Below are 24,762 nucleotides of genomic sequence, written 5' to 3'. Positions count from 1 at the left end.
TCCTTTCCCCTCTCCAAGAAGTGTTGTCGATAAGCCAAACTCCAGTCTGTCGTCTCACCCCAGGAGACTTTCATTTCAATGAGATGACCTTCAAGGAAAAGCTAGTGACACGACAAGATTAGTTTGAGAGGACTGTGTGCGTGTGTGTATGGGTGTGTATATCAGGGGTCGGTGATGGTTAAAGGGAGATGCAAGAAGGTATTGTTATACACAAATGTAAAAAATAAACTGGAATAGTAAGGATTAGTTATAATGTATGATTTTAGCTGAGAACCTCTAAACAAGCAAATGTCATTGCAATGGATGATCCACGGTCTATCAGCTTTATAACTTTGACAAATATTAATACATGTGGTAATGAATACACTAACACATTCTCTACATCCATTTGCATTAATTGGCTGAATATATAGAAGTTTGATTTCAGGCACACTAAAAAACCTCCCACTGCATGTTTATCTGGGCATCAAACATCTCCGGGTCCCCAACAACATCAACGTAAGGACAGATTGGAGGCCAGGCGACTCTTGGATGTCATAATGAGTCCGGACAGAATCAATAGACATCAACGGTATGATTGATTACGACCCAGAACTCTATGCACTCTCAGTTGTGATCCATTTATAGTACGATGCACATTAGCATGCCTTCTCTAACGAAGGGATAAAAACAAGGCACAGTTCTCGGGGGACTGTTGTCTAATTTTTTTACGCCGTGCTTGATTGGGCTGTGTGGCGTCCTAGTAGCCCATTCCAGTCACCATCAACTAACTGCTGCACTCTGGGGCCAGCAGACCTGACTTAATCAGATCGGATATACATAAAAAGCAGGCCAGGCATATGGTGGCGGGTTGTTCCTCATTACAACGCTTACTTAAAACAGCTAGCAAGTAGCTACCTTCAGAGCCTGTGGGCAAGTAGCGCAGGGAGATAATTGTTAATTTAAGGTATCCCAAGATATCCCAATAACGTATCCCACCTGTTGTATGTCAAACTATGGCCACCATGGATTTTGTCATCTGTTTGTGCTACTATCTATTTTTTCGATATTGTTTTTCAACATGAATCACCGCTTAGTCTCTAAAAACAGCTCTAAAACGATCAGTAGTATTAGATCCGCATTCAGCGAAACACTCACCGCTAGCAACGTTTACTGGCCAATCTGCTCAAACAAATGATTTGTTCTTTTTGTTGTTTTGATAGCTTCCGTCGTAAAGTAAAAAAAAGCTTCTCCTGTTGTTTCTACAATGCCAATGTTCTGAAATTCCAAATAAAACCAAGCGCTCGGAGCGTAACATTTTGTGTCATTGTAAAGCATTTGCATCTGTCGGCCTCCGTACTCTCTGGCCCAAAATATCTTTAAAAGAAAAAGCAGTGTGCGCGATTTCTCGAAGCGGCTGCACGCTACGTAAAACAGAATTGCTGAAAAACGTCTATGTGGACACACTATAGTCAGGCAGTGTTTCAAATAAATAGCAAACAGCTGCATCATGAGTATAGGAGCTGCCTACTGTATAAAAAGGACATACTGTATGTGCTGCACATGTGGTGGAGTAGCCGCGGGCAATGCAGCATTTACCATATGTATTGGCCTCTAGGTCAATACAAGCTGAATTCACAACACGTAATGTAGTCATATGAACACGTGTTTGTCGAGCAGGTTGGTGGAGGAGAAAATGTATCGGTGCTGCTTGCTGCGGGCTTGGTGGGAGGGAGATCTATAAATATTTGCCGTATATTGTGTCAGAAACACTGTAATTGTAGCCTATTAAATCAGCAGGGTGTCCGGTGGGCTCGCTCTGATGAAACACCGCGCTGCTGCTGCTGCCTCCACCATCCACAGCAGGGTCAGCAGGCTGGGGATCAGCGAGATGATTTAAGGCCCGGGTTGCTGGTTAATAGTTAATGAGAGTGAGTCGTTCCGAGGCCCTGGATGCTTTCCAAGGTCCGTCCAGCTCAGGGGCCGCTGCTTCATAGCCACTCTGGGCTGGAATTGAGAGGCAACAGAGAGGTCTAATCGCTTTGTTAAATAAAGATGGCTTTCTCTTCATCTGCTGCAGATACCTATGCACTCAATAAAAACAGAAAACAAACACAATAGACACAGTCGCTCGCTCCTGTTCCTGCCTCATCTCCTGCCCTGTCCCGGAGTCAGATTTACAGCCGTCCCCGTCGCCTCAGCAACTTCTTCCCCCCAGATTTTTTTTTTTTTTTGTCCTGTTGTTCATCATTTTTCCATTTTTCAGGCTCGCCCCCGCGCCAAGCCGTAATTCAGGATTCGCCGGATAACTTGTCATTCAGCCATTTCCTGGGGAAAAATAACGGGCCTGTGTTTAGGGGGTGGGGATAAAATCCAGAGGCTTCCACACACAGACGCTTACAAGGGTAACTCTGTTGTGCCCCTCCATCCATAACTACAGCTGGGAGGAGTGATAAGTGAGAGGAAATCAAGGGCACATTAGTCTGCGGAGAGAGGAAAATGGAACGGACCTACAGCATAGGACGCCATTATTACTACAGGTGTTTTGCTAATGCATAAAGTGGCCATTATCTGAACACGGCTGCTACACTCATCCCTTTGGTGCAGAGGTGTTTATTGGTTTATTAGGATCCACACTGACTTCACTGTACCAATTTAACACAACGGAATGGAAATAGAACAAGATATTAAGTGTTGTCTGCAGCAGCCGAGAGGACTGTCATGTAGCCTTGTGATTTGGTTACGAGCGAGGGTTTAGGATGTCCTACGGAGGTGATAAATTCCGTCTGCATCTTTATGTTCTGCATGAATCTGTGCATATGGCGCGGTGCAGCCAGCTTTGTGTGTCTGTACCTTGCTGGCTGGGAGAAAAGACAGAGATTGGGTGAGAGCTGCAGAGAGGCTCTCCAGGGTTTAGAGAGAATGCTCATTAAGGCCTCCTATAGCACAGCCAGCTCATTCCTCACAGTCCCAGCGGCCAGCTCTACTACGCTCCGCTTCCTCACCACATCCTCTCCCCTCTCTTTATCTGCTGTCCTCTATTTCTGTCTCCTTCTCTTTCTGTATCCTTACCCGTCTGCATCTCACCCGCGTCCTCTTCCACCTGCCATTCGGAAGCTGAAACAGCAGATGTTTTGACGTTCGCTAGACGGTGATGTGACGGCTCTGACTAATTTAGCAAATATAACAAAGACAGCCTTGCTTACATTAAACTAGCATGCAGTTGTCTTTACCTGCTGTTTGCATTATTTTGTGTAATTGGGCTTTCGATGTTTTTTCTTCGGTCAGTTCTGCAACAACAAATGACAGCTGGATACAACTGATTTTGTAAGTTTTTCTTACACTTTTTGGTCTATAATGTCTTTTTGAGTGGTGAAGGCGGAGGTGTTGAACAGGTGGAGTCATCCCCGGTGAGCCGAGCTCTGAATCTCTAAAAGCTCTCCTCTGTTTAAGAGACAGTTTTATATTTAACTCGCCCATTTTGAATCTTCACTCTTCAGCTAGTTTCACAATTAGGGGAGGAAAACTCTGCTCCGTTTCTGCCTCATTTCCTTGTTTGAAGTTAATGAGGTTACTGTATTATTGCAGAAATATCTCACACAACAGCTTGAAAGGATTGCACTTTTATCTTTTTTCTTTATTGTATAAACAAATCCCCTGAAGAGAGCAAAACCAACAACGAGTTTATCCTGCTATCTGATACCCTAATGCCTCCTTACTATTATACGGTGGCCAACTGGTGCAAATGCGTTACAACAGCCCAAAATACTGTCATTGGGAGCAACTAATCATGATAAAAACCAAAGTAGAACTATATTAGACTTTGGGAACCTACACAGTTCTTGTTAGGAGAATGCACTTATTGTTAGTTTGGGTTTCTCTTATGAAAAACAGCAGGTAGTATTCTCATTACCATAAACTTTGCTGCTTAATGCATGAGCTTTTTTGCTGTGTGTGTGTGTGTGTGTGTGTGTGTGTGTGTGTGTGTGTGTGTGTGTGTGTGTGTGTGTGTGTGTGTGTGTGTGTGTGTGTGTGTGTGTGTGTGTGTGTGTGTGTGTGTGTGTGTGTGTGTGTTTGCGTGCGGGTGGGTGGGTGGTGCGTTTGCGCTCCTGTGTACAGATGAGTGTCAATGACGTTATCTGTCACGCAGACAGGCAGCCCGCTGTTAGCTTGATTACTGCTGGCCAGCCAAACGCTTGACCCGCAAGCGGTCGAGGCCCCGGCGGTGGCAGCAGTGGGAGCATTATCTACCTCCACCCCCGTCTGTGTATAATGGTCGCCCCATGTGATCGATGGTCCTGTGTACATGTGGAGCCCAGCAGCTACAAAGTTACACACACACATATACAACCAAGCAGCTTTCATAAAGGCCAGGAGACACATAGTTCCCCTGAGGAAACACTTCGAAGTCATACCCTGACACATGGATCCATTATACAGGCTTGACTACATGTATGGTGTATTCATCAACTTGTCCAAATATGCTGCACTCCTAATGCTGAATTGCTTGGTGGCTGAATTGTAAACCTGTATGAAAGCTACTTTATGCACTTGAAATGTTTTTTTTCATATACCTACGGATTAGAGGAAATTGAGAAACCAAATTTGATGATACATTTTCTAAACCATGTGATTGTGACTAAAAAACATGCGGTATAGTCACTTTTTTTTTTTTTTTTAAATCTTGTTTTCGCCACAAGAGGCTTAAGGGCAACAATGCCCCATGTTCTAAATACAAGCATTCATGTTACATTTTAGTATAGTTTTAATTTCTCCACACACAACCCACACATTTATTGTGTTTTAGCACATTATTTCACATTATTGTGCCATTTATAGAAACCTTTTTTTTTTTTTTTTAAGTAACGGTAACATCAACAACATCCTCCAAGCGAAACGTTTTACCCCAAACTGTTACAAAGAGGAAAGAAAATTGAAAACAGTTGAACAATTTAAAATAAAGGTTATTTTCTCATTTGCCTCTAAGTGCTTCCATACATAAAAGTGTGTACACATAAAAAAAAAGTTATTTAAAGTATACATAACTATATATATATATATATATATATATATATATATATATATTTTTATCCTAATACATTGCAGCCAAAATTATTTAAAAAATAAAACGCCAAATTAAATGAAATACCAAAATGCCATATATTTGTATAGTGATTACACTTTTGACAGGGCTTATGGTAATGGTCTGTATAGATTATAAAAATCTGAAGCTAATAAACTCAATGTTATTTGACCATATGCTTGACCAATCACTGAATTACTTGAATCACATTATTTATTTACTTGTTCACAGCTCTTATATCCATAATTTGTTTTTATCCTTTGAAAAGCATATTCTTCCAGTACACTGCATCCTAAATACTGAAGGCCTGATTGTTAGATAGAGTTTTTTTTACCTGTCAGAAGTTACCAGAAACATATTTTCCCTTTGGCTTTAGACACATATTACCAGAGGAATTCAAATAAACAATATGCACAGATTCTAAAAAGCATTCATGTTTTATCAAGCATTCTTGTTCGACTTTACGTGAACACGCTATGCCTGAATGCAGCAGGGGGAATGAAATGTTGAGAAACGATAAGTGTATACATTTTAATTTAGTCTGAGGTTTTACACATAAGGAAATGTATTTTCCCTACCCCTTAAAATCTCTTTCCCTTAATACGAAAGGGATTCTGGGAATGCTATTTGATCTTGATGCATTCGAAGGATAGACTGCTCTGACTATGCTACTCTATATATATTCTCCATGCACACCTGTGTTCTCCGTAACATCCTGTTCCTGTCCATCTCCTCCGTAAACAAAATCCCTCCTGCTTGATCTCGTCAAAACTCTCCGTTTGTCCTTTGGAGAGCCAAGGTTACCCTGTCCATCGCTCCCCTCCCGCCACAGCGGAGATCTGTCAACAAACTTCTGAAGACTTTCTCACTTGGCAAACTTGAAGAGGAGCTGTGTGGTCCCAGGAGGTAATCAAGCTCCTTCTCGCGGTATCTTTAAACAGAATAGCTAAAGGAGGAGCGGTTCATGCAGGAAAACTCAGGTACTTGGCAGGAAAAAGTTCAGCGTATTGATGTGTGCAAAGGGCCACTGCTTGACAGAGAGTAGACCCCGGGCTTGAAACCTGCACAGGTTGCCCAAAGGGAGCTAGGCGTGTCCCCGGAGAAGTTGACTTGCTGAGAAAAAGATTACTCTCTCTTTTTTCACACAAAACCTTTTTTCACTTTTTGTGGAATAAAGAAAAGCACATGGATAAATGACTGTCTTCTTCACTGGAGACTAATGATCCACTGGTGTCTTTCAGTCTTGGCACTGAAAGTGGAGAAGAGCTTTGATGATGGATGAGGATTGCGGCTGACAGATGAAAGCTGGAAGCCCCCCCCCCATCCTTCTCCTTCACCCCCTTCGAGATGCTCCCCCAGTTCTCATACTACTTATTTATGTGTGGTTATTGCTATGGTAACCCGTTTATTATTGTATTTCGTCTTTGACGCCAAAGTTCAAGTTGAAGTCAGAGGCAACCCGGTACGAATAGAGGTTTGCCTTTCGCTCTGTACCTGTTCGTCTGCCTCCTTCGTCTGCCTTTTGTCTGTGTTCCGTTGCTTTTTACCACCTGAAACCGTTCATCAGACAGAATGCACTTTTGTAATTCAATGGGGTGCCATTGTGAGGCATCTTTTTTTCCATTGGTGCTTTGAGTTTCTATATCATTGGTTTAGGTTCTTTTTGTGAGTCTTCCTATATTGAAGATAAGGACTTGCATCTCTCAGAAATATGTCTTATATCACACACTCAGAGACCGGTTATTCATAATAAAAAGGTCACAATATTGAGTTCTACATGTATAAAAGTCTGCATATCTGTATTTGTATTCCACCTCCTTACCTTCCTTTCCACTTGACTTAGTCTTTAATAAAAACTGTTGCTGCTTCAAAGCAACCTTTGTGCAAAAGCAACTGCATTATTTACCCAATTGCTCGTCTGAGCTATTAAAGAAAGAGTTTGAACTTTCCTGAGAAAATGTGACTGTTTTCTCACCCTTTCTCCCTCCTATCCCACTCCCCATTTTTTCATCCCTGCACAATTTCATTTGACTTGATTTGATTTGAGCCCTGCCACATTCAGTTTGAATAGGGTAACCAAGAGTTATTTGCTAAGAGAGACAAGGGCCTCAGAGGTTTGATGAATTTCCCCCCTAAAAAAAAAATCTAACTCCATTCAAATGTAACACATGCCTAGAAAGACCCCGTGTTTGATGAGGTGTATGAGATATAAATTCCGAAGGGAACCTCTCCACTTATCTGCCCCACTGAGGAAAGGTGCCCAGCATCGTAATCATCCGATCTGAATGGAATCAAAGTGTGCTGCTTTATGTAAATGTGTGTTGCTCTGTTGCTTTGACGGGGGGGGGGGGGGGGGGGGGCGTACAGTAACACCCCCCCGGGGCTCGGTGAATCAGATGGAGCAGGCTGGGAGATGTGCTGCAGCTTCTCAGGGATCTGAGCGGTAGAGTACACTTATTTTCCAGGCATCTTTTTTTTCCTGAAGGAGCAACACTTCAATTCCCACATTCCCACAACATTCATGCTACATTTGAGCCTGATATCACCCAGTGTCTCCCAGCAAAAAGCTCTCGTTCAGTTTGCCACTCCACCTCTTTTTCTTCTATAATCTAGCCCCTCGTATTTTAACCTTTGCACTCCTTATTGTCAGGCTGCTTGGAGAGCAATTCAGTCATTTGGAATTAGTGCACTTGTGTTAGTATAGTGTATAGTAAGCCACTCTGGATAAGCGTGTCAGCTAAATGTCTAAGATGTAAATGTATGTAAATGTGAGACCTCCTGTGTTCAAATACAGGTCTGACTGTGCATACCCATCAGCGTCTCTAGTAGGGAAATACATAAGTTCCTCGAAGCACTCTCTGAACCACTCAGCAGTACTATGCAGGGCGGCACAATTTCACACGATTTTTCCATTGGCTTAATGAAAAACAATAAAAACATATAAAGTATCAGAGCTTAGATGTAAACGATTGAGCACCAGATGTTTAGCAAAGCAGCAGATGTTCATCAGAGTCTGCATACAGTAGCTGTTTGCTTGTACAGTAGCTCATGGAGGAAGTGCATATTTAGCCCAAGCCTCTGGAAGGCTGTGCATCTGAGTGGGGGCAGGCTAGGCTCAACCTTAAACATGTGTGTGTGTGTGTGTGTGTGTGTGTGTGTGTGTGTGTGTGTGTGTGTGTGTGTGTGTGTGTGTGTGTGTGTGTGTGTGTGTGTGTGTGTGTGTGTGTGTGTGTGTGTGTGTGTGTGTGTGTGCATGGCCTTGGTATTTGCCTGTGTGTTTGTGTGTGTGAGCCCCCGAATCAAACTGCTCACTGCCAGCCTGTCTCTTGTCCCCTCCAGAGGGTCATTCAGCGCCTCTCCCTGCTTCTAATCCCGTCTGTCCGGGGGAGATAGAGGGGAGCGGACGGCCGCGGCGCACCCGGGGCACCACAAACACAATCACCAGCCTTTCACAGACACTTAACGGGGCTTTGCGCTTGTTCAACAAGGCAAAACGCGGCAGGAGGGATCAATTTAATACAAGGCCTGACTCAAATGGAAAGAGGGTAAATAAATAAGCAATGACAGCAAGGACTGTTGCACAATTTGTGTAGTGGCTGTCCACTTTCTCTCATTCTCTCCTTTGTGGCTTCTCCCGCCACGGCACCTATACCATTCCATTTCCTGCCTGAGCGGCATATGGGGATGAGCTGAAAGAGAGCAACCCTGGATCCTCTCTCTCATCAGGGTGTGTTATTTTAATAAATCACTTCTGCCATTGCTTGGTACATTAATTCCCCGGGCCCAGAGGGCTGTGTTGCCACTAGCAGTGATCTGCATGAGGCACTAAATGATGTGGGGGATCCCCCGGTGAGAGAACAGAGGCTCTCTGAATCTTCCCTCCATCTCAGCCTTGTCGGTTTGGCTCTCACCCTGGGCTGGCCCCGGCTCTCAGCAGACATCATAATCAGCGGAGAGCCAAGGCCTCATCGCGTCGCACATACCAATGAGACACACATATAGCCAGGAGGGAAGTCACCTGACACCTCGCTCTGCAGACGCTACACCCTCGTGTGGCTCCATTTCGTTTCCTCACTCTGGGGCTTTATCATAACATACATGGCAATGTGGCATGAAATCTTTCTTTAACATATTTTCAATGCCGTTTGTTCTCTCTTGGGGAGTTGTTCCCTTTCCGTGTAATCCAAAGACAATGGGTTTAAGAGCAGTTTAACCTATCTTCCTTAACCTCACATAAATGTTCCATTTGTCAAATGAAATTCTGTCACGTTGTTGTGTAAGGCGATCACAGCGTTCAGAGTGTGTCTGCAGGTGGCGGTGTGCATAAACACTACTTTGCTGTTTTACATGGCTGCTTGATTGAATCCAGCGCAGTGTGACTGCACAGAGGCAGGTGGTGCGGTAGCAGCCGCCAAAGTGCTAACACTGGCGCCGTAGTGTTGAATATATTTATCCACTGGGGGTTTTCAGACCCCACCATTTCCCCATCCAACTTCTTAATGCATCAAGGACTGGCGTGCAGCTATTTTCCTTTCTTCATACATCCTGAGACAGAGGTGAGGTTGCCATTGGTATGCAGAAACGACACCGGCAGATTCACCTCCAACAACACCGCTGGGAGATTATACCCTTCCCGCTCCACGCAGCAGGGATCCGGCCACCGTAAATAGAGCGCTTGGGAGTGTGCGGTGTGCCCGGAATGACAGAGCACCACGGCGGCTAACCATGCTAGCCAGGCTGCGAGCACAGACTCAAGGACTTCCGCAAACACAGTAATCATGCTTTTGGTTCTGGTTTTTACCTTTTACTACGGTGATTCAGAATTTGTCAAACTGGAGATCCGTCTGGCGTGTTGGTACATGCAGGACATAAACAAACGCTGAAAAAACTGAAATATTAACTTGAATTAAATGTATTATGCTATTACTGTATTTGGCTAGTTGAAAGCAATGATATTAAGTTTGAATAAAAATGATTAGGTTCAACTTAATAGTATAGCTTTGAACTAATCTAACACAGTGAGATGTTTTATGTCATATTACATTTAATTAAAGTCAACCTTTCAGTTTTTTCAGTGAAATCGGTTGGACTTAGAGAGAAGATGACTTTGGTAGAGAGTTGTTTGCAAAGGAACCATGTTTTCTAAATGTGTCTTTCTTTATGTTAAAGCTTCTCAGTCAAGGCAGGAATTCAGCCCTGATCACAGTTCACAGACAAGAACATTGGCCCTGTTTATTTGCTTTTTGCTCAAACATTAAACTAGTTTATCAATAAATTATTCATTGTCTGTTTATATCGAATCTTCTAAGGGACGGAGCACAAGTTGTGGTGGTGGCTCAGCATGGAGATGAAATCATAAAAGAGAAGCAGGGGGTTTTCTGAAGGGCTTACGTTGAAGTGAAAAATAAAACTGAATGGCAGAAAGAGAAGTTATTTGAGCGAGTATAATGACTTACTGTTGCTATGGTGTGCAATGACACACAGTGCTAACACAGAAGCCGAACAGTGAAATTTAAGACGAAAACTACTTGGGTGTGTTTTAACAACAGACCCAGCTACCTTTCACATTAGCTATTTCAAGTTTAATTAAAACATTTCATGGTCATTTTCAGTTTTCATCATCGAGCTTCTGTCTTTTTGCACATACCATTTGTCTCACTTGCACATACTCTGACCCATTAAAACTGCATCTGTGCATTTGACTTAATATGGACACGGAAGGCTGTCTTAATTAATAAGCAGGCATCCACCAAACTAATCTGCCTATGTTGTGAAGTCTGTCCTTTCCATTAAGTGGGACTCACATTATCTCCTAATCAAATTAGTCACTTAATTGTGGCCTTCCCTTGATGGATCCCATGAAAAAAGGAGCGGCGTGTTTGCTGGAGGGGGATGTGTGAAGATGGAACACGGCTGTTTCATTACGATATGAATTTTTTAATAACCAAAGCGTTCGCTGTCATCTCCTTGCTTTGAACCTTTGCAGAGGGTGAAGTTGAATTTGACATTTTATCCACTCTCACAGTGGAGTATCTAGCTGGTGTGTTGGGGCTAAGTACCTCGCCCAAGGCCACCACCCTAATTGCCCAACAGGGGATTGACCCCTGTCATCCACTGATCAGTAGTCTGCTTTCTTAATCACTCCCCCACACCGCCTGCCACACTACCTGATCTTAGTCAATACATTATCTCCTTCAGCACTGATAGAACGGCTATTCCCAGAGTCATGATTACAGAGGGAAACCTTATGTGCCCAAAGACACCACTCCGTTTGACTCGGCTGTTTAGATTGGCCCTCAGGAGCTTGCGTTTTAAAAAAAGGGAAGCCAAGGCTACCCCTTCAGCGTTCGGCAGGTTGTGGTGTCCACCGTCCAAGGGGGGAAACCCCAGGCGTCTGATGAATGGCGGCATGTGCGGTCGTTTGTCCCACTGATGGAGTTTTATACCCTGCCCTTTCAGAGCAGCCAGGCAATAAAGAGAGCCACAGCCAAGCGTGACAGGTTAACCCAACAGTAATAGAATACCCTTAATAGTCTGGCTTGAGCCTAAGACTGTGGCAGGGTCCGCCAAATTGCGGGGCCACGTCGGTGGTGAGAGTGCAGGAGGACCAGACACCAGCTCTCGCTGTTGTTGTCACACAGGGGAGCAAGGACAAAGAGGGCATTTTGATGGTTTAATGGGAGATTTGATGGCTTCATGGGGTGAAATTTAAATGGTGAGGGCAACAACGCTGATGAAACAGGACGGGGGGGGCAACAGAAATTAGCCATATATAAACGTGACGTCAAACAACCGTATCAATTATATATTTTGTGTGAATCCTTGAGCTTTAGCGAAGTGGTATCGTCTCCCCCTGTCTCTCCTTCATATGGCAGATGATTTATAGCGGGTGCCATGACACAGTGGGGATGCCTGTACAGAGGGGTTGAAAATAAACACGATCAAACCGAGCAAACAGTCAAAAGAGATTTAGATGATGTTGTCATGACGTTGACGTGAACGTGCCTGTTTTTTGGCAGATAATCCTCACAAAGAGAATCCTCCGGGCTACACGCAGCCGCACAGGCAACGCCGCTGTCTCTGTTTGTTTCTGTAGCACCTCGGCTCGCAGTTTGTCATGTCTGACTCGGGCTTTAATTAGGCCTGCGAATTGAAGCAGCGGCAGCGGGGCTGGGAGCCCTCTGTCCACAGCTCAGCCGTCTTCCACGGCGTCTCCTCGGAGGACCTCTCTGCTCTGTGTGGTTAAGATAATAGCGGCTCGCTCAGAAGATGTTAATTGAGGGGAGATAAAGTGCAGTAGTGGCTGGAGGGATGCAATGTGCGGGGGCGGAGGGGAAGGAGGGAGGGCTACCTGATTAGAGGCCGAGGTGTTTGACTTACAGCTCGTTTTTGGGTGATATATGTGCTGCTGGATTTTCAAAAAGGGGTAGGAGGAAAACACAGAAGCAGCATGCATCAAAACACCCAGACCCAGAAGACAGTTATTAAAGTTTCTCCTGAATCGTTAGTGTTGTTTGGCGAGCTAACCTAGAAAGACCCGATACGGCCGGGGATATTAATATATTTTACAACTCAGAAGTGTTGGGGTAGTTACACAAAAAAAAAAAAATGCTTTACCCATGACTAGTTACTGTTTAAAAAAGTAATGCCTTTAATAAATAAATCACTGCTGAAAGTAATTATTAGTTACATTGCTTTTGGACTACTCTGTAACATCACCTGAGATGCACTATATAGCAAATGACAAATACAAACATACAGTTAAACCACATTTTTTCCCAGATAAGCACAGATCCTTAATCTAATAAGGACAATGCAGTGCACAAGACCATGGTTTTCTGCTTTTTGTCTGAACATCAGCCATCTTTTCTTTAGCTCCGTTTACATCACTGGTCCAGGTAGTTCGCGGAAGTCTTCCTGTCTGATAGCGGCCACCCTCCCATCACCTGCATCTCACTCAATATGTTTCGGAAAGATGGCTATAACACCGTTGAAACGGACAATATTTTGTGCAAGATGTATGCTGCGACAAGCCTGTTTATCTCTGCTTTGAGACCCAGGCAAAACGTTTGATACATTTGTTGTCCTACCGTTATGCAAATAGTTGGAAAGTAACGTAAGTAACAAGATCATTTATTGCTTAGCAACATGTTACATAACTGCAATACAGACAAATATAATCTAATTACAGTAATGCGTTACTTTATAGCTTGTTACCCCCAACACTGCATCTCAGTAGCTCCTGGAGCAGGTTGTGCAATGTGGAGTTTGGTGGAGTTGTAGACAGGTAGGGCAGGAGGCAGACTCTCGAGGTGGTGGCAGAACCGATCCGACCAAAAGCAGCTGAAGTGACAGAAGCTACATTAATAGTGGCATATGTCTGGAGCGTGGATAAACTGAAAGGGAGAGAAAACAGACCCTCCACCGGCCCAGGGAGAGAGGGATGGAGGGACTGGGGAAAGACGAGGGGAGGACGGGGAGAAAAAAAACAGAACACAGTGCCAGCAGCCGATATAATTGCCTCAATGCCACTGGGATTGCTTTCGTTGAATTGAAGCGCTCTCTTTCTCTGTACATTGGAAGGTTTGTAGGGGAGGGGTGGGCCGGTGGCGTGGGCGGGTGGGAGATCCGACCGTGCCCTCCCTCTTTCGGTAACATGCAGCGATGAGGGGCGATAGCTCCCCTGTAGCGGCTGAATCGCTGGCATCAGTGTGAGCAGTGGAGAGAAAGAGTGAGAGAGCAAGCGGGTGAGAGATAGTGGAAGCGAGGGGGGGGGTGTGAGAGAGAGAGCTGTGGGAGAGTGAGGTAGCGATAAGGAGGTAGGTGGACCGCAGATCAGACCTGTCAGATGTGATTGCGTGCCCAAGTGCAACCCTGCATGCGAGTGTGTGTGTGTGTTTTTATATTTCCCAAAGACAACCCCCCCTCCACTCATTACAACACACACAAACACTACCCAAACACACACACATTCCTCGAGGAATCCTTTATTTCTTTATTTGGGCTCCTGATGGTGCGTGCATTGGATGCTCTGCTCCCTCCTCCTCCTCCTCCTCCTCCTCCTTCTTCTTCTTCTTCTTCTTCTTCTCCTCCTCCTCCTCCTCCTCCTTTTCCTGCTCTTCTCTCCTCCTCCTCCTCCTCCTCCTCCTCCTCCTCCTCCTCCTCCTCCCTCTTTGCCGCTCTCACAGCCTAGTTTTCTTTTTTTTCTCCTCTTCAATCTTGTGCGTGCAGGTTGTATCTGACGGAGGGACCGGTGCCGCGCTCCCATCCCTGCGCTCCTTCAACAACACTGTGAGTATTCTCATGCTAATTTGGCTTTCTCCAGCCTTCCCCTCACGTCGGTTTGTCTCTTTCTTTTCTGCTTTCATTTCCTTGCCTTCCTTTATGTTTTCATCCGCCGCGCCAACTGCTGCGCGGGAAAGGGAGGAAAAGAAGTGGACGACAAAAAGGAATGTTCAGAAATAAAGAGAGGAGAGGAACAGGGGAGGGGGAAAGGGAGACAAGGGGGGAAAGAGATTGCCTGCCGCCACCGCTGCGTGCTTCCCGTTCTGCTTTCGGAGGTGTTTCTCCTGGAGGATGGTGGAATTGCTGGTGGGATGTAGGGGGCGGGTCTTGGTTTTGTGAGTAGATAGTTGTGCGGGGATGATAGGGGATGTTGTTGACAAGCATAGAGTGGCTCATCAGACAGCCGGGCAGATGGAACCGAGGTTTTCTCTGTTGACTAAACTTCTGATTCATCCATCACTTTTTATATTTACACACGAAGAGACACCTCCCCGATGGCTTCTCCTTCTCCTTTTTTTTGTTGTACTCTCATTTTCTATTATTTGGGACTTTTATGGCATGCAGTCATTCATCATGGCGCTGTATCATGTGCAGATGGGAGATGGATTATTATCAAGATGTACGGAGCATATGTGTTTGCCATATATCTTATGCACTTAGTTATAATGACAACAGTAGCAGCCGCACTAATGAGCGTTTTTCATTCAACATTTGCGCCCATGTGTGTGTGTGTGTGTGTGTGTGTGTGTGTGTGTGTGTGTGTGTGTGTGTGTGTGTGTGTGTGTGTGTGTGTGTGTGTGTGTGTGTGTGAGTGTGTGTGTGTGTGTCAATAACTGTGGGTTTCAGCTTGTGTGTATTTGCATCCGACTTGAATGTGGATGCGTTCTCAGTATTGAATACACTTATGTATATATTTAATGTGTGTGTGTGTATGCGCGTGCTTGCACACGTGTGTTCATGTGTGTGTGTGTGTGTGTGTGTGTGTGTGTGTGTGTGTGTGTGTGTGTGTGTGTGTGTGTGTGTGTGTGTGTGTGTGTGTGTGTGTGTTTGCGTGTGTGTGTTTGTTTTTGTATAACATTGATGTTGAGCTGTTCTTATGCCATGGTAACTTGACATGGTTTTGTTTCATTTCAAGCTTTTCTGACAAGTCAAATATGGATATACTGCATTTTCATACATTACCTTACAGTTAGTGATTTACTGAGTGTAAGTTTGTGTGTGTGTGTGTGTGTGTGTGTGTGTGTGTGTGTGTGTGTGTGTGTGTGTGTGTGTGTGTGTGTGTGTGTGTGTGTGTGTGTGTGTGTGTGTGTGTGTGTGTGTGTGTGTGCGCGTGTGTGCACGTGTGTGCATGCAGGTCAGTAAGTCAGTGTCCTTTCCCACACGCTGCCCTTTGATCAAAGGGCCACATTCAGTCCGCCCACGGCATGTGTCTGAGCCATATGAAGAGTGTATGTGTGTGTGTGTGTGTGTGTGTGTGTGTGTGTGTGTGTGTGTGTGTGTGTGTGTGTGTGTGTGTGTGTGTGTGTGTGTGTGTGTGTGTGTGTGTGTGTGTGTGTGTGTGTGTGTGTGTAGGCTGAGATGGATAGGCCCTGTGCCCCTCACTGAAAACACCATGGCTAATGGGCACACGGGTCAGCGGGGATGGACACGCATCCGACTGGGCTGGGTTATGTCACGGAGACCAAAAACCTCTCACCGGCCTTCATCAGGAGTCACGGAAACACAAATCTTTGTAAGAGAAAAATCATATTGGGCCAACAAATCGCTCGCAACACACTTTGGCAGATTCATTTGGCAGAGTAAAAGGGATTGATCTGAGCATGGCAATTACGCAAATTTCAGAACTAAGCATCTGGCGAGGCGAGAACGCTTCGCCTGGCAGAGGATTACCATTTTAGTTCCATTTTGAGACGCACAGCCCAGAATGTGTTATTTCACAGCACTCCAGCAGCACAGGCGGACGCGGCACATGAGGGATCTTCGTGCGGCGTTTATGTTGTGTATGTTGATTTCATGACCTGCGACGTAAGAGTAGTGCTTTGATTAATGACGATTAAGTTTAATATGTGTGTTCGCAGCCGTGGCGACCCGGCTTCGCCTTCCCCGGCCTTTATGAAAATGAATCGTCAGAGTAAAATGCTCAGGATGATAGCAGCCTGCCGATGAGCTTGCTTTCTAAAGTAGGCTGATATAAATGAGAACCATTCCCCCAATTACGGAAGATTAGGTTACCCTCCACCAATCTGAATCCTTAAATCCCTTCTGTTTTTACAGCTCTGTCTGCCGAATGTAATTCAGCCGCGAGACCTGGGCAGAATAGCAATAAAAGAAAGGTAGAAACTTTTGCAATGAAACCCAGGCAGTAAAAATATCCGGTGGGAGAGAGCTAAAGCACATGATAATTGACACAGCGCTGTGTTGCACTTGGCTGTAATTAACTGTGTAACAGAGGTTGTCAGTTGGAAAGGGAGAAAGCCCAGACTTATCTTAGTGCATTTAACACACTTAAAAGTGCAACATTTATCGTGTCTTCCCAGCTTTCTCGGGGGGAGAGTTTCAGGTTACCCTCTCCGCTGCATTCATCCAGATCTTTTACAGGCCCAGTCAGACATTATACTTCCTTTATCCTTACCACCACCGTTTAAACACATGAAAAAATCTAAAGGAGCAATTGTTTCTAGGGCGAGCGCAAAAAAAAAGAAGCTTATCATCTATTTTTAGTGTGCTTTTCCTCATTGTTGTTGCTGGGCCACGATTCATGCTTACGTCTAGTGGTTGTGTGCCATAAACTATGTTGTGCTTCGCAGCCAGGCGCTTGCTGGTGACAACTCTCACCCACACATTAGTGATCTATGAGCCATGTACCACCGGCCCCCTGCTGCCTCGCCAGCCGCTTTCCAACACACAGGACCACAACAATGTCATCCCCCCGTGTGATAGCACCCATATGTGTCGAGAGCACCTGTATTAGCGTAATGCGCCAAGCATTTATTTCTCATCACTTATCGCAACCCGCTACATGCTATACCGAAAAGGGGGGGGGAAAGCTCATAAAGATAAAAATCACATTTCACTAGAGGGTGCTTGTGTGACAGTGATATATGCTGTGAGCATCCTGCCACCTCATTGAGATGGGAGTGAGTTCTGGGTGGCTAAATCAATTTGTGCAAAGGCTGATGGCGCTCGTATTGGTGTCGTGATATGATCTTTGTTGTCCTTTCTTAGAGGTCAGCGCGAGCGAAACAACAAGGGCAAAATAATCTGACCGCTTTCTCTCTTGTTTCAAGCCTCGTAAATGATCTCGCCCAAGAGGATTGTGGGTAAAGTCGCTCTTGTTTGTTTTTTTCTTTCCCCGGGTTTAGACACTATGGATTCTCTATTAAGAATGTACTTTCATCCATTACCGCACGCATCCTGATAGAGTATCCAGACCCAGAGGCGAGCGCCGTCCGTGCATTAATCGCCGTAATTACTCAATGAGGGTGACAGTCATTCTGGTGGTGCGTCTCACACTATATACCAGTAAAGGACTGGGGGTGGGTTCTGGTAAACCAGTCGATAGGTGAACCTGACTCTTTCTAATGTTAGAGATCTGTCTCCGGTCAGGAAGAAAATAAATGCTTTAAGATGTCTCAGCAAGTCAGGCAATTTCCTCATGTCCATCTCATGAGGTATGATATTGTGTGTGATACTGTGAAAAAGGTATAATCGGAGCTGAAAATAACACAGCTTTAACAAATGATGTTCAGTCCAATTTTGTGTTTTTCACATATCAAACCCTTAGGGTATGATTAACCCTTCAATGGTTTTTGTATACTGGGGGATACAGTCATTTGTTTGGTGTTAAATGGGTCTTGTAACACTGTTATATGGGTCTAATAACAGTTGTGTTACATGGGTATAATATGGGTGTATAAATGTGTAATTTGGGTCTAATAAGAGTGGAATATGTGTGTAATAACAGTGTAACATGGGTGTAATATGGGTGTAATAACAGTGTTATACGGGTGTTATGTAGAAAATAGCAATCAATGAATATTTATATATATGTGATTGCCCATGTAAGGGTTAACTGACGCAATCAAGTTACATAAAAAAAGAAGAGTCAAAGTTCACTTCAGTTTCACCATGGAAGACGTCAGAGTACTGGCCACACTCTTTGACTGACTTGTGATCTCTGGGAAGTGCAGTGCAAAATCACCACAGCAACGACTGCTTAGCAACAAAGATGTTGCCACCATAAAAAAAAGAAAAGACAAAGCAAACAAAGAAAAAAAACAACAACAAAAAACGAGATTTAGGAATTGTTCAGTTGATTTAGTGTGTCGGGATGCAATTCTGCCGCATTTGTTTTATGGCGCGGACCTCTGCGGCGTCTGCCGGACAGATGTTCAGTGTGCGAGATGCTCGTAAAGAAAAGGAGGCGAGTGGTCAAATCAAGGCTGTCAAGTCAGGGAAATAAAAAGCGGAGGAGGGAGAGCTAAACATGCTGCAGCTTTGAAGGATCCTTATTGTCAGTACAAGGGCAACAGAGTTACTCTTTGTGTTGCGCTGCTGGAATGTGTCCTATAACAACGTGCGAGTTAATCAGAGCGCCATTGTTGGTCATAATAAGTGAATGGAGTTTAATAGGTGAATGTCTTTCCACTTCCCTTCTTATCTCACACTGACTTTCACTTTCTTGTACTGCCTGCAGCAAGTAATCATGGGAAATATACGACTCAGAGACATCGTTTTTAATTAGGGGGATTTTTAGCATCATGGAGAGAATAAAAAAGGACGTTTGAACGTGTGGAGAGAGAGTTTCTTTCGCACACACTCACACGCACACACACACAGACACACACGTGAGTGTGGAGACATTTTCTTGGGCTTGGTTTTCTCATTAATCACAGCAGAACCATGTCTGATACTAGCGTACAGGAGATGAAACCAGGCCGGAGTCGAATATTTGAACATCTCAGTGCTGATGTGTGCAAAGCAGATCGTGTGTCTGCAGGGGAGGCTTTGAAATTTCATCCACTCCATCCCTTTTAACTCTGCGGAGGGGATGTGTGTCTCACTCCAGTTGGCCAATGGCTGTTAGGAAGCTCCTGTAACCCCCCACCACCACTGTTACCCCTCCAACCATTCACACACATACACTCCTCGCTATCTGCCTTCCCCCACCCCCTCTCTGCTACTCCACCAGACCTGCATTGTGTCAGATAGTTTAATGTGAAATTGCTTTTCTTTCAAATTTCCCCCTGGAAACGCAGGTCGTTGCAAAATGTTACATCTCATAATGGCGTGTTATTGTTGTTCTTTCATACGAGTCCTCGGCTCCTTTAGTGGAGGACTTTCCAGCGTCGGAGCTGGGGTCACACTCGGCTATTTTTCCCCGCGCTGCCGCCGCTTCACCTCTCTCTGCCACCTCGGATTCTGCACATTGCTCTTCCTCTGCTGCGCCCACAGTAACCCCGCTGAAAAATGTATCGCCACCTCACTCTATGATTACGCTATGCATTAGCAGGGCTTCAATTTAATTTGTTGGCGGGCCCTCGCGGCAGTGCTACGGGCCTAGCCTATCAGAGACACTTTGTAAAGGCCCTGGAAGAGCCTCCCGGGGTGATCCTATCAGTCAGACACACTGTCAGCAGACACACTCAGTTAGTCAGCATTGAGTCAGAAATGTGGCCCAGCCAAGCCACACGCCACCGTTGGCTGCTCCGCTGGGCCGCTGCTCTGGGCATCAAGCTCCCCCGCCTGCCAATCAAAGCTCCAGCAAGGATGCTGACCTTTGTTCCCCTGCTGAAATGAATGCTCTTCAACAGGTGATCCCTGCCTCGCCACCCTCAAGTTTAAATATAGCCCGCTCCTCTTTTCTCCTTTTAGTTATTTTCTCCACCTCACTTCACATTAGCCTGTTACAGCCCCAGCTCTGTAGCATGTACTCACATTAGTTGATATATAATAATAATAATAATAATAATAATAATAATAATAATAATAATAATAATAATAATAATAATAATAATAATAATAATAATAATAATAATATAAAAACATGCCATTAATTTACAGATTAAAAGCAGTTTTGAAAAGGTGAGTTTTGATTTGAGATTTAAACATGGTGAGGTAGGGGCAGTCACGGATGTTTTTGGAGAGTGAGTTCCAGTTTCTTTTCATGATTGTTCGACAGCATGGTTGTTAGCAGAAGTCGGTCCTCAAGAGCAATGGCACCATCAGTCGTTTCAACCAAATCCATATCATGTACACTTAAAGGAGGTTTGTCATAGTCTACGAGAAGACTCAGTTTTTTTTGATAGAAACATAATTTAAAGGTGTTTCTGAAGGTCGTAAATGGTCTGCATCCCTTTGTTTACCTGCTAAAATAGTTACGTCAATACATAACACTCATGCTTCTTTTGGCTAGCGCTCCAACACATACACACAAAATAAATGTAGGGGCGGGATATCTCCCCCTCCTGCCAATCACAGATGCTGACCCTTGTTCCCTTGATGAAATGAATGCTCCTCAACAGGTGATTTAAACATAAACCGCTTCTCTTTTTTTTTTTTTGTCAACCTCCCTTCACATTAGCCTGTTACAGCCCCTGCTGTGTGTTTATGTCAGTAGCTCTGTATCATATACTCACATTACTTCATATATTTTTAGACTTCTACTCAGTACACAATGTCAATCGCCTCAATAATGATCACCTGTCCCAAAGTGGCTATTAGCATCTTTCGTTCCTGTGAATTACATTAATAACTGGTGGTTAATGTCATGTTTCTGTACCGGGAGTATGTGGAACATTTAAGTGCAAGGCTCTACTTCTGCACTTATGCGCTGTGTGATTATGTTCGCCTTATTTTTACTCGTCCATTTTACTCCTCGCAATATCAAAATAGCTTGATCAGAGGCCACTCAATGCTGCTTTTATCGCCCCGCGCAAAATGAGAAGGTCAATCTTTAAGGCATTTCGTGGGGGGGAACTGTTTAAACCAGCTAGTTACCAAGAGAACCAAGAGGGCTGTATGCCTCCTGCGGCTCTAATTGGGATCCATTTTCATTTTCCTATGGTTTTAAATGTCAAGAACAGAGCACACGCAAAGTGTTTTGAATTTGCGCCTGGAAGGCCTCAGTCTGCAGGTCGGAAAGGTTGAAAGCATATTGGTTTATTATGAAAAGGAAGACGTACTGTAACCGTTTTGCCATTTGAAAAGAAGAAAGAAAAAGATGATATACTGCTTTTGACCTCATCCATGGTCCGCTGAGAACATAGTGTCAAAAGTTGCCAGCGCCTTTCTTCATTTGACAGAAACAAATCCTCAGGAAGGACTCAGTGCCCCCCACCCTCCCCCTCCCTCTCTCTCTCTTCATGCCTGTGTGGGTTTCCCCTGGGTGCTCCACAGTACACCCTCATGCTCCAAAGATATACAAGTTAGGTGGACCGGAGACTGCCAGTCCCCCAAATGTATGAGCGGAAATATATATTTTATAGAAGGTCACACTAGCAAGTGACACAGCAGAATTCATTTGTGCGTCCTCTTGGAAATAGTGCTGTGGTGGAGAGACATACAGGTGGAGTAGTCGATGCTGTTAGTTGTTCCTGTCCTGTTCTGTACATAGATACTACAAAATAGCATTTGTTTAAAGGGATTGATTTCATTTTGGATGATCTACCTTGTTCATGATCGTTCAACAGCCTGATTTAAGTCAGTCCTCACAACGAAAACGCACCATCAGTTTTTTTTATTGCACCATAATTTAAATGTGCACCTCAGGTCGCCTGCCAGAAGGCATTTGGACAGGGTTGGGAGGGTTACTTTAAACATGTATTCCTTTACAACAACTAGTTATCTGTAAAAACGGTCAAAACCTATTCTGAGTTTCACACAAATGGAAGTACTTGTTTTTAATTACCTCAATATCAAATGCAATGCAAATAAATACAAGAAAAACCTATGAGACTTTTTTTGAATTAAGTGTTTAATGTAAGACAACAAAGCAACTTTAGAAAAGGATAAATCAACCATGAAACTCATGAGCACATACTAAAGTTTAACAAAGCAAAACCTGAGATAACAGAAAATTGTATTATTTTGTTTAATACATAGTTAAGCTCAAACAAACCCTTTTTTATGAACATATAAATCCCTTTGCAACACAGTTACCTTTTTCTTTGAATCCTGATTATGTAATCCTGTTACTGTACATGTAATCCATTACTCCCCAAGCCTGAATTTGGTATTACAAGGTAAAGTATCATTGAAGTAGAGTTAATAAAACAGGTAAAAGCATTTAGTAATGCTTCTTTTTATAGTTTTCAAAATAGTTTCAAGTATGACTGGACTCAAAATTAAAACTGTAAGAGGACTACTTGATTACGTCCCAAGTGTTTGATCCATAAATCAATAAATCTACCATATCTGTTTTCAGATTAGAAAACACAGATGTGTTGTTATTGAGAGCAGTTACAAACAACATATTTTGTCTTTTAATTTGAAGGACTTATGATAAAATTAGCTTTAAATAGTATACGCCTCGACTTTGGACCATCTGTTATCTCCCTTCCCTAGAAGGTCAGAAGTGTCAAATGGTTTGCATCTCTTATTTATAAAGTAGTTTGAAAGCAAAGCAAACAATTAAATCCAACATTCACTACATACTGGTGTGGTCAATCCCTCAGTGGTTTTGTATGGAAACCTGTCCGGGTTTAATCAGTAACTTGCAGCTAATGCTGTGTATATGTGACCATGAATAGCTGTTAGGAAAATAAATGAATGAAACACCCAGGAGACTGGATTTTGTATCCGAGGTTCTAATGCAATTTCCCTTCCTGTAACAATGTATAATCCCTTGTCCAAGCAGACCTGGATTTCTACCTTAAACATCCCTTTCATTCCTTCATTTAATAAATGACACCCAGAGGACGAAACAGGGACAAGTCCCTGCTGACACCTGTGAAATATAGACTGATAATGCTGCTGCCACTCGCTTATTGCCGCTCCCTTCCACCTCCTTCTGTCTGACAGGCCGGCCCTGTGCATGTATCACAATGAGCGAATCTCTACATCGTCAATTAGGAACACCTTAAGCGTGCCAGTGAACTTCTGTGATTCCTGAGAATAAAGGAGGAGATGAAGGATCTCTTCCTGGCTCAGGAGAGGAAGCTGCGTTCATGTGTGTGTAGTGGAGAGACGGTGGCGGTCCCAGGGGTGGTTCGATGGAGAGGAGCAGGGGCGTAGCAAGCTCGTCCCCCCCCCCCCCTCGTGCACGAAACTCAGCCAGTCATTGTCTGCGTGGCTCACTCGGATTGATTTAATTACTTGCTTTTCGACTTGAGCAATTATAGCTGAGCAGCACATATGTTAATTATATCTGACCTCACATTTTTGCTGCTCTGTTAATTGTTCGCTTAGATGACATTCCGAGATGACTGTCATTGCTGCCTGCGTATCGGGCAATTGAAAGAGAAAGAAATTACAGAAGAATGACTGTGTGACAGATTTTTGTCGACGGAAAAGTTACAGCTACCAGATGGAAGGGTTCATTGCATGAAGGCCTATTTACTGGTTCTTTAACCCCTCTCATCTGCCTCTGAAACAGCAGTTACAAATTCCCTTTGCTTCTCAGAACTATTTAGTTTTTTTCCTTCTTTTTTTACTTTATTAACAGTCCTAAAAACACATGTTAAAAGGGGCTCATGTTCAGGTTCATATTTGTATTTTGTTCCTCTACTGTGACATGTCTCCATCCTTTAATGTTCAAAAAGCTCTTTATTTTTCTCATACTGCCTGTGCTGCAGCACCTCTTTTCACGCTATGTCTGAAACCAGAGCCCAGATTCAGAGCTCTGATTGGTTAGCTGGTTGGCTCTGTGGTGATTTGTCAACAGCTCAGAGATATCCCGTCCTTAAGCCTATCACATACAACATATTGGACCGATAGCCAATAGAAGCACGAGTGTAACATGTCCATGTCACTATGTTACAGTATTAACCAAAGGAGTCCAATGGGAGCTTTTCAGGAAGGAAGGGGAGTGTTAGCCTTTGCAGACCATTTACATGAACACTACAGGAAAGGCAAAACACAAAAAGCATAAAAAGGCCCCTTTAAGGCTGCCAAAAACAGCTCATGTTGGCAAGGACTAAGACTTGTTCTATAGACGTACTGTAGAATTCACTTCCTGTTGTTTGTAAGATGATGCATTTTGTTTTTCATTTCCATTTATACCCAGAAAACATCTAAAACCCACTAATGTCCCAGTTCAAAGCCCATCCTGTCTGTTCTAATGCATATTCGCCTCCCTTTCCGGAAGTCCTCGCCTCTAAAAATCCATTAAAAACAGCTTGCGGAGACAAATTGCTACCTGAACTAATACATCTTGTTGAACGACACGTGTATTGCAATTTTTCCCAACATGGTTT

The 24,762-nt window shown here is 43.9% G+C and overlaps 1 protein-coding gene across 1 annotated transcript in view; it reads left to right on the top strand.

Annotated features, from left to right (window-relative positions):
* The window catches only part of LOC134878571 (RNA binding protein fox-1 homolog 3-like), a 393,703-nt gene that overhangs the window by 129,212 nt on the left and 239,729 nt on the right, over nt 1-24,762 (top strand). The window contains exon 4 of the mRNA XM_063904677.1: nt 14,294-14,353. The gene's annotated coding sequence lies outside the window, so the exon portion shown is untranslated. The remainder of the gene's footprint in view (nt 1-14,293; nt 14,354-24,762) is intronic.

Source organism: Eleginops maclovinus, chromosome 16 (genome assembly GCF_036324505.1).
Source record: "Eleginops maclovinus isolate JMC-PN-2008 ecotype Puerto Natales chromosome 16, JC_Emac_rtc_rv5, whole genome shotgun sequence".
Classification (NCBI taxonomy): domain Eukaryota; kingdom Metazoa; phylum Chordata; class Actinopteri; order Perciformes; family Eleginopidae; genus Eleginops; species Eleginops maclovinus.
This window is presented reverse-complemented; position numbering and strand designations above follow the sequence as displayed.